Source organism: Capricornis sumatraensis, chromosome X, assembly GCF_032405125.1.
Source record: "Capricornis sumatraensis isolate serow.1 chromosome X, serow.2, whole genome shotgun sequence".
In the NCBI taxonomy this organism is placed as follows: Eukaryota; Metazoa; Chordata; class Mammalia; order Artiodactyla; family Bovidae; genus Capricornis; species Capricornis sumatraensis.
In genome coordinates this window covers 97565393-97576683 of record NC_091092.1, presented here as the reverse complement: position 1 = coordinate 97576683, position 11291 = coordinate 97565393, and the positions used below count along the sequence as shown (strand labels likewise).

Below are 11291 nucleotides of genomic sequence, written 5' to 3'. Positions count from 1 at the left end.
GTCATGAAGATCTTTTTTGTATAGTTCTTCTGTGTATTCTTGCCATGTCATCTTAATATCTTCTGCTTCTGTTAGGTCCATACCATTTCTGTCCTTTATTGTGCCCATCTTTGCATGAAATGTTCCCTTGGTCTCTCTAATTTCCTTGAAGAGATGCCTAGTCTTTCTCACTCTATTGTTTTCTTCTATTTCTTTGCCCTGACCACTGCAAAGAGCTGATTCACTTGAAAAGACCTTAATGCTGGGAAATATTGAGGGCAGGAGGAGAAGGGGGCAACAGAAGATAAGAGATGATAGGATCACATCACTGACTCAATGGAGATGAGTTTGAGCAACTCAGGGAGATTGTGAAGGACAGGGAAGTCTGGCATGCTGCAGCTCATGGGGTCGCAGAGTCAGACATGACTTTGTGACTGAAGAACAACAACAATCTTATACCTAAAGCTCTCAGAGAATAAAGATCAAACAAAATCCAACATTAGTAGAAGGAAAGAGGAAAATAAGAGCAGAAATAAATGAAATAGAAGTGAAGAAAATAACGGCAAAGATCAATACAACTAAAAGCTGGTTGGGCTTCCCTTGTGGCTCAAACAGTAAAGAGTATACCTGCAATGCAAGAAACATGGGTTTGATCCTTGCATCAGGACGATCCCCTGGAGAAGGAAATGGTTACCCACTCATCAAACTAAACAAAATTGATAGCCAGACTCATCAAGAAAAGAAGGGAAAGGACTCAAATCATTAAAATTAGAAATGAAAATGGAGGTCGGTAGAGGTGGCCCAGTCAAATGCTTGGGGAGTTGGGTGGGAGTCTAGCAGACTTGAGGCAACCAGGCAGCTGGGCAGCCTTGGTTACCTGGTAACTGCTTCTCTTTCTGGTGTCTCCTCCACATAGTGAGAAGTATGTTCATGGAAGTCCCTGGGACAGCCTCCATGGAGGAGCAGAAAGAAATGGAAGATAAAGTGACTAGTCCAGAGAAAGCTGAAGAAACAAAATTAAAAGCAAGGTATCCTCATCTGAGACAAAAGCCTAGAGGTTCAGATTTTTTAAGGAAATGATTTCTGAAAGGGCAAAAAATATTTTGATGCTTGGAATTACAGTATGGCTATATCACAGCCACAGATAAGACAGAGGTCACTGGTGACCACATTCCCACTCCATACAACCTTCCTCAATGGTAATCATCTCTTGTTAGCAAACTGGCTGGTTGATTAAAAGAGTTGAACTGCATGTGTCTTGTAATTCCCATTATTTCCCCTTAATATATGACTTCTCTGCTTTTTATTTACTTTCACTCACTAAGTCATTCAAGAGTGATAACTTCGCAGGTAGCAGTAGTGTGTGCTGCTCTTGTAAGGGGATGTGGTTTAGTTGCTAAGTTGTGTCTGACTTCTGCGACCCCATTGACTGTAGCCCAACAAGCTCCTCAGTCTATAGGATTTTCCAGGCAAGAATACTGGAGTGGGTTGCCATTTCTTTTTCCAGGGGATCTTCCCAATCCAGGGATCAAACCCAGGTCTCCTGCACTCCAGGCAAATTCTTTACTGACTGAGTTACCAGGGAAGCCCTGGTAAGGGAATATACTAATACTTATGTAGAGTTTTTACTAGTCTAACAGTGCACTGGTGAAAAGAACATGTTAGAGCAAAGTAAAGTAATCTACTTGAAAATAATTGTATGCATTACCTAACTCCTAGTGTAGCACTGGTTCCAACAAGTAACAAGTTTTACAATTTTAATGTTTTGGCTTTCTTTAATTCATTAAATTATAGCTTTATATGTTACTCTTATTTAATATCGGAGAATGAAATGGCACCCCACTGCAGTACTCTTGCCTGGAAAATCTCATGGACTGAGGAGCCTGGTAGGGTGCAGTCCATGGGGTCACAAAGAGTCAGACCCGACTGAGTGACTTCACTTTCACTTTTCACTTTCATGCATTGGAGAAGGAAATGGCAACCCACTCCAATATTCTTGCCTGGAGAATCCCAGGGACAGAGGAGCCTAGTGGGCTGCCATCTGCGGGGTCACACAGAGTTGGACATGACTGAAGCGACTTAGCAGCAGCAGCAGCAGCTTATTTAATATAACCTCTACTGTATTGATTTCTTCTACATTTTCCTTTTGGATTTTGTAAAACAGAAATTTAAGACCACAAGTTTGAAGGAAAGTCACATATTTCAAATACAGACTTGACTCCAAAAGATTTGTATCCTGTGCTTGAACTATAATGGCCTTAACTCTGTTTCAGCTTTAACAGTAGAATGTTACTCAGGCAATATTTGTCCATTCTGTTGTAACTTATGTGACTCTGGTGCTTAACAGCTACTGTTGAAGCTAATATTCTTATTAAGTTCTGTAGTGTTAAAATACCTATTGTTGTTGAAGATGTGAGGTGTACATGTGCATTAACTGTTGAGTTCACTTTTGTGCCACTTTTGTACCACTTTTGTAAGTACATTTTTTTCACAGCTTGTCACAACTGTCTGTATTAATTTCACATATTAAAGAGTAGATGATGTGCCAACCAGAAGCACAAGAATTCCTATACAAAACTCTATATGTCATTTGTCATTTATATATAGTAAGATTGAAAGGTTGTGGTTTGTGAGCCGTGTGCTATGCCAGGATTCATGACCCCCAGAGGAGACGGTTTTGATCTGGGGCCAGAGACAAGGATTGACTACTCAGAGATTTTTGTGTAGCAACGTTTTATTACATTACAATAGAGATAGGGAAAGCTTCCAACATAGACATAAGGAGGGGACAGAAAGAGTGCCCGCTTGCTAGTCTTTAGCAAGGTGTTTTATGTCTGTTAGGGAGTGAGTGAAAGTTGCTCAGTCACGTCCGGATCTTTGCAACTACATGGACTGAAGACTGCAGTGAGCTCCTAATCAGATAAGAGAGACACTTCAAGACTGAGGGAGTTTCATCAGGCCCCAATCCCACAATATGCATTGTTGAGCTAGAATGGCAAAAGATGTGTCATACTCGGCCATAAAACAATTGAAATGAATATTGGTTTGCTGAGTCAAGGACTTCCCCTGTAGCTCAGACGGTAAAGCATCTGCCTACAATGTGGGAGACCCGGGTTCAATCCCTGGGTCGGGAAGATCATCTGGAGAAGGAAATGGCAACCCACTCCAGTACTCTTGCCTGGAAAATCCCATGGATGGAGGAGCCCGGTAGGCTACAGTCCATGGGGTCACAAAGAGTCGGATACGACCGAGCGATGTCACATCAAAGCTAGCAGCCCAAGATTTAAGGAAAAAAAAAAAAAAAGGTTAGTCTTAGGTAGAACTGGCTTCCTCAACAAAGAAGGGGGAAAAAAAGTCTGCCTGACACTTGCAGTTTATTTCCTCCCGTGACTTGGGGACCTCTGGCCTTACTACCTGCTAACGCTCTCAAGAGTAGTTTATAGTCTTGGAGTTATAGAACACCAAACTGAAATGTTTGCTCAGTCTTGTTGTTGTTTAGTCACTAAGTGGTTTTCAACTCTTTGTGACCCCATGGACTGCAGCATGCCAGGTTTCCCTGTCCTTAACTATCTCCTGGAATTTGCTCAAATTTGTGTCCATTGAGTCGGTAATTGCTCAGTCTGTCATATACTTAATTTTTCATTTGTTACTAATATTCATGACATTCCACAACTATGTTATGTTTTGTGTACATGCCTTTTGTCCTATGCAGAATATATTTGACTTTTGTGACAATTAAATTCATGTAATTTATATAAATGTTTTTTAATGTAGAAACTTTTTACTTCCATAGTCAATTTGAGGGACATTAGAATAAAATGTCTTCTCTGGTGGCTCAGTCGGTAAAGAATCTACTTACAATGCAGGAGACCTGAGTTCAATCCCTGGGTTGGGAAGATCCCCTGGAGGAAGGGCATGGCAACCCACTCCAGTATTCTTGCCTGGAGAATCCCCATGGACAGAGGAGCCTTGCAGGCTGCAGTCCATGTGGTCGAAGAGTTGGACACCACTGAGTGACTAAGCATACATACAGAATAAAATAATTTGCTTCCTGTGGCCTTTCTTTTTTTCTCTTGCTTCTTTGACTCAAATTGTGTTGGGCTGTGCTGTTCAGTCTATTCAGAAGCATATGTATCTATAATTTTACTCTTGAATGCTGTATTTTCTAACACAATGATTTCTCAGTTGTTAACTACTCTTAATCCTGTATTATTACTAATTGACAGTTGTTTAAATAAAAAGAAATTTATAATGAAACAAATATTTGAAAAGACTGGCCCAGAAACCTAGTTATGATAAGATTAATTTTAAGTAATTATAGTGAACTAAGTGAATTAGGCTTGTGGCAATTAGAGCAATTTACATTATATGTGGAACAGATAGTTCATATTTAGATATTTTTCTTCTATAGACGTCATTTCAATAAAATGTAAATATAATTTTACTTGTCATTTATCTAGTTAGAACCTTAACACTTTGCTGGGACAAATCTACTGCTCTTTCAGAGCTCTGCCCATAAGCTGTGGTACTGTAGCATGACGCTGAGGATCTGTAGCCTGAGATGATGTATTTTTTTTTCTTCATCTTTGACTTGTGCAAGACTGCCATCTCTTTTGGATCCAGGCATCTTTTCTAGATCTTGGCTTCATTTGTACACCTGCTTTCCTATGACCCCAAATTACCATAAACGGTGCATTAAGCATAGCACCTGCACTTAAAGGCTGCCTAGCACTCTGAGAAAAGCTTGCTGATTGTCTTCCTGAGCCATTCACTCCAAAAGCAGAAAACAACAAAATCAATAATGTGCTAATTTGTTATAAAGATTAATTATATATATAAACAGATTTGTAATGGGAGTGAGTAGGTTATATCAAAGTATGTATAATCATTGTGGGATTGATTTAAGAATTGCAAAATACCCCAAAGTAGAATTTTGGTAATATCTAGTAGGTTTTTTAATGACTATTTGCAAACAATCATCATTAAATTCACACATATGTCAGAGATTACCTGAAAGATCAGATCATGTTATTCTTGATTATGATAGGATTCCTGCTATATTTTGCAACAAGTGATGTAATTGCTGTCTGAATTTTAGCTTGTATCAAGTGAAAGTCATTCAGTTAAGTCCAACTCTGCGGCCCCATGGACTATACAGAATTCTCCATGCAAGAATACTGGAGTGGGTAGCCTATCCCTTCTTCAGAGGATCTTCCCAAGCCAGGAATCAAACCAGGGTCTTCTGCATTGCAGGTGGTTTCTTTACCAACTGAGCTATCAGGGATGCCCTGATCAGGGAAGTATTAGCTTGTATAATAAATGCTTATATTTATCTACTTCAAAATTTGTTGCAGATCTGTGAAATACTAAGTATCCAAAATAAAATACTATCTTTTATTAAAAGCAAATTTCCTCATTAATAAAATATTGTCTTTTTATTAAAGGTAAATTTTCTCATTAAACCAACCTGCCTTCTGTAAAGTCATAATGATTGAAATCTTAGGACTTTCCATCAGGAAAGACCTGCCATGTAGGACTCGTAGGTATGATGAATTGCTTAGCCTTCATTATTGGTGATTAGGATAGGGGTTTTTCACTTTTCTGTTTTTGTTCTGTTTAGAAGCTCAGTTCATTGAAGACATATTTGCAGATTGTTTCACCATTGCTTGATACTTTTGACTAAGCTGAACTTAATTAAACCTTTCTATGGTTTCATATTTGTGGTTTGAGAAAGGGCCGATTTGAATCATTGTCTTTATTATAAATGAATGTTGGTGTAAATAAGTTGGAGATAAATACTTCATTAAAACCAGATAAAAATAAATTACCTGTTTCATATCCAGTAGCTCCTGTTTGATAGTACAGTTCCGAGAAACATTTCATTTTTAAAGGCTACATCTGACTAAAATAATTATATTTATTGGCTTGTTGAGATAGTAAGGAATGACTGTTCTGATGAACTAGAAGGAGCATGCTTACAGTCTATTTACAAGTTATTCAAAATTCTTGTGCTGCCCACCTAAAAATAAGTTCTAAATGTTCAGCAAAGCCTCTACTTGTTGTTACTTCACTGGAAATTTGCTGCTCTTTTTACTTGATGCAATAAAACTATACCTCTGAATATTTATTGATACATTTACTAAACCAGATATGTATTCTTTCTCAATCCAAATTACTCGAATTTTATCAAACACTTAAATGTGAACTCTACTTGGACTGTGCTGTAAACTTGGTGTTTGGTGATCCACGGACAGGTATTCTATAGGAAGATGGGCATGACCAAGTGGCAACTAAAACAGTTTCTGTTGTGGGCTTTTCACATTCCCTAACATTCAGACACATTACTTCCATTTTTCATTTTACTTTTTTACCTCATTTTACTTCACTTCCCCCATCCTGTTGTCATCCCTGCTTGTTTATTAAGGCCCCTGATGGCATTTATTAAATGGTATTTGAGGCTGATGAATTATCAATCCTTTAATGTCCTTTCCAGTATACCATACTTAAGCATGTATTTTGGGCTTTCCAGTTGGCACTAGTGGTAAAGAACTGCCAATGCAGGAGACATAAGAGATGCGTGTTCAATACCTGGGTCGGGAAGATCACCTGGAGGAGGTCAAGGAAACCCACTCCAGTATTCTTGCCTGGAGAATCCCATGGACAGAGAAGCCTGTCAGGCTACAGTCCATAGGGGCTCAGAATCAGACATGACTGAAGTGACTTGGCATGCACACATGCAAGGAACCATTTAAAAATTTTTTTAAAACAGTATCTTTATCTGGACAAGGACAGATTTGAACCACTGTCCTAATTCTGCAATTCAGAGTGCACTGCCAGTCTTCCCTCATATTCTTTCTACCTCTGACACCACATCACACCTTATAAAATTGGAATCAAAGAAGTCTTATTCTGGAATTGTTATTCAAAGGATAAAAACCCTGATTTTAATACTATTTTACTAATTTCTGCCTCTTAATAGGTAGACTAATGGATTTTACTCTGGAAATCACTGATGGTCATGAAAACCATTAACTATCTTTGTAATATGTTATTGATCAACTAAACAGCATTTGGAAGAAAAATCTAATTTTTTAAATAAGCCCTTGAATCTGTGACTGCATCTCTTATTTGTTATTTTAAAGTTTTTATTTTGTATTGGGGTTTAGCCTTAACAATGTTGTGATAGTTTCAGGTGAACAAAAAAGGGATTCAGCAATAAATATACGTGTATCCACTTTCCCCAAAATTCCCCTCCCATACAGGCTGCTACATAACATTAACCACAGTTAAATGTGCCATACAGTAGGTCCCTTTTGTTATCCATCTTAAATATAGCAAAGCATACAGATGCAATAGGACACTGTATTAAAAGGGCCAAGAATAAAAGAATTTTTTTTGCTGAACATGTCTATAGACTTTGCAATTAAAGCTGAAAATTGTCAAATAATTCTTCCAAAATTATACCTGTGAAATACACAAAAAATAAATATCTACATAATTCCTATTGCAAAAAATAAATGTAAACAGAGACATTGCAACTGACACAACAGAAATACAAAGGATCATAAGAAAGTAGTACAAGCAACTATATGCCAATAAAATTAAAACCTGGAAGAAACTGACAAATTCTTAGAAAAATACATCCTCAAATGCACAGTCTCAGCTTAACTATGGGGTTTTAAACTGTTGCACCTGCCACTTTCAGGGTGGTTCCCCCTTCTTTGCTTATTTTGGCTTCCTCTGTTTGCAAGTCTCTTCAGTATCTTATTTCTACCCTGACATGAGGGGTCAAAAGTAGCCACTTATTCAGGCTCACTTGCTCAGTTGTGCTGTGAAGAGGGAGGGATGAAAAGATGCTCAACATCACTCATTGTTCAGTTCAGTTCAGTTCAGTCGCTCAGTTGCATCTGACTCTTTGCGACCCCATGAATTACAGCATGCCAGGCCTCGCTGTCCATCACCAACTCCCGGAGTTCACTCAGATTCATGTCCATTGAGTCAGTGATGCCATCCAGCCATCTCATCCTCTGTTGTCCCCTTCTCCTCCTGCTCCCAATCCCTCCCAACACCAAAGTCTTTTCCAATGAGTCAACTCTTCACATGAGGTGGCCAAAGTACTGGAGTTTCAGCTTTAGCATCATTCCTTCCAAAGAAATCCCAGGGCTAATCTCCTTCAGAATGGACTGGTTGGATTTCCTTGGAGTCCAAGGGACTCTCAAGAGTCTTCTCCAACACCACAGTTCAAAAGCATCAATTCTTCGGTGCTCAGCCTTCTTCACAGTCCAACTCTCACATCCATACATGACCACTGGGAAAACCATAGCCTTGACTAGATGGACTTTAGTCGGCAAAGTAATGTCTCTGCTTTTGAATATGCTATCTAGGTTGGTCATAACTTTTCTTCCAAGGAGTAAGCGTCTTTTAATTTCATGGCTGCAGTCACCATCTGCAGTGATTTTGGAGCCCCCCCAAAATAAAGTCTGACACTGTTTCCACTGTTTCCCCATGTATTTCCCATGAAGTGATGGGACCAGATGCCATGATCGTTTTCTGAATGTTGAGCTTTAAGCCAACTTTTTCACTCTCCTCTTTCACTTTCATCAAGAGGCTTTTTAGTTCACTTTCACTTTCTGCCATAAGAGTGGTGTCATCTGCATATGTGAGGTTATTGATATTTCTCCCAGCAATCTTGATTCCAGCTTGTGTTTCTTCCAGTCCAGCATTTCTCATGATGTACTCTGCATATAAGTTAGAGAAATGCAAATCAAAACCACAATGAAGCACCATCTCATTCTGGTCAGAATGGCCATAATCAAAAAGTCTACAAACAATAAATGCTGGAGAGGGTGTGGAGAAAAGGGAACCCTCTTACACTGTTGGTGGGAATGCAAACTAGTACAGCCACTATAGAGAACAGTGTGGAGATTCCTTAAAAACTGGGAAAAGAACTGCCAAATGACCCAATGATCCCACTGCTGGGCATACACCCCAAGGAAACAAGAATAGAAAGAGACACACATACCCCTATGTTCATTGAAGCACTATTTACAATAGCTAGGACATTGAAACAGCCTAGATGTCCATCAGCACATAAATGGATTAGGAAGTTGTATTATATATACACAATGGAATATTACCCAGCTATCAAAAGGAACACATTTGAGTCATTCCTAATGAAGTGAATGAAATTGGAGCCTATTATACAGGTGAAGTAAGTCAGAAAGATAAAGACAAATACTGTATATTAATACATATATATGGAATTTTGAAAGATGGCAACAATGACCCTATATGGAAGACAGCAAAAGAGACACACATATAAAGAACAGACTTTTGGACAGACTGAGTCCAAGAGGTTGGACCATCAGAGAACTCCTGACCCCATGAAATACTAGGTAGTGAGAAATCTCCCAAAGGCCTGCCTCTCAACACTGAGAACTGGACCAACCAAAGGCCAGCCAGCTTCACTGTTGAATGCTTTGTGCCAAACAGCTAGCAAAACACTTTCCACAGCCCTTCCCATTAGGAAATAGGCTGCACAAAACTGTCTTTTAGAGAGACAAGATCCAACTGCACCCTCCAGAATATAGGCACAAGAACCCCTAACCAGGAAAACTTCACCAAGCACTGGCCCAACCCTACCCACTGGGGGAAGACTACATAACTAGGAGGAACTAAAATTTGTAGCCTGTGGAAAGGAGGTCCCAGAAACAGTAAATTAAACAAAATGAAAAGACAGAGAAACATGCAGCAAATGAAGGAGCATGGTAAAAACACACTGGTCCAAATAAATGAAGACAAAATAGACAGTCTATGTGGTCAGGAATCAACAGTTAGAACTGGACATGAAACAACAGACTGGTTCCAAATAGGGAAAGGAGTATGTTAAGGCTGCATATTGTCACCCTGCTTATTTAACTTATATGCAGAGTGTATCATGAGAAATGCTGGGCTGGATGAAGCACAAGCTGGATTCCAGATTGCTGGGAGAAATATCAATAACCTCAGATATGCAGATGACATCACCCTTATGTAAGAAAGCAAAGAAGAACTAAAGAGCCTCTTGATGAAAGTGAAAAAGTTGGCTTAAAACTCAACATTCAGAAAACTAAGATTGTGCCATCTGTTCCCATCACTTCATGGCAAATAGATGGGGAAACAGTGACAGACTTTATTTTGGGGAGGGGGGGTTACAAAATCACTGCAGATGGTGACTGCGGCCATGAAATTAAAAAATGCTTACTCCTTGGAAGGAAAGTTATGACCAACCTAGACAGCATATTAAAAAGCAGAGGCATTGCTTTGCCAACAAAGGTCCATCTAGTCAAAGCTATGGTTTTTCCAGTAGTCATGTATGGATGTGAGAGGTGGACTATAAAGAAACCTGAGCACCAAAGAATTAATGCTTTGGAACTGTGGTGTTGGAGAAGACTCTTGAGAGTACCTTGGGCTACAAGGAGATCCAACCAGTCCAATCTAAAGTAAATCAGTCCTGAATATTCATTGGAAGGACTGATGTTGAAGCTGAAAGTCCAATACTTTGCCTACCTGATGTGAAGAACTGACTCATTTGAAAAGACCCTGATGCTGGGAAAGATTGAAGGCGGGAGAAGAAGGGGATGGCAGAGGATGAGATGGTTGGATAGCATCACCGACTCAATGGACATGAGTTTGAGTAAACTCTGGGAGTTGGTGATGGACAAGGAGGCCTGGTGTACTGCAGTCCATGGGGTCACAAAGAGTTGGACTCAGCTGAGCATCTGAACTGAACATGAAAAAGAATTCAGAGTAATGATGGGAAAGATCCAAAACATCAAAAATAAAGTACTGCTGCTGCTAAGTCGCTTCAGTCGTGTCCAGCTCTGTGCGACCCCATAGACAGCAGCCCACCAGGCTCCGCCATCCCTGGGATTTTCCAAGCAAGAACACTGGAGTGGGTTGCCATTTCCTTCTCCGATGCATGAAAGTGAAAAGTGAAAGTGAAGTCACTCAGTCGTATTCGACTCTTTGCAACCCCATGGACTGCAGCCTAGCAGGCTCCTCCATCCATGGGATTTTCCAGGCAAGTGTACTGGAGTGGGGTGCCATTGCACTGATAAATAGACTGGAGGCATGGATTGAGAAGATGGAAGAGATTTAACAAGAACCTAGAAGAAATAAAGAATAATGAACAACATAAAAACTGAAATAAAAATGCAGTAGAGGAAAACAATAGAGGATTAACCAATGCAAGAGAATGGATAATTCAACTGGAAAAAGGAATTGTGGAAATAACTGAAGGAGAGCAGAATAAAGAAACAACACTGAAAAGA

General features: G+C 39.5%; 1 pseudogene; it reads left to right on the top strand.

The window, feature by feature from the left end:
- The first annotated feature begins 903 nt into the window (after positions 1 to 903).
- Positions 904 to 1212, top strand: LOC138071359 (cAMP-regulated phosphoprotein 19 pseudogene; annotated as a pseudogene).
- The last annotated feature ends 10079 nt before the right edge of the window (positions 1213 to 11291 follow it).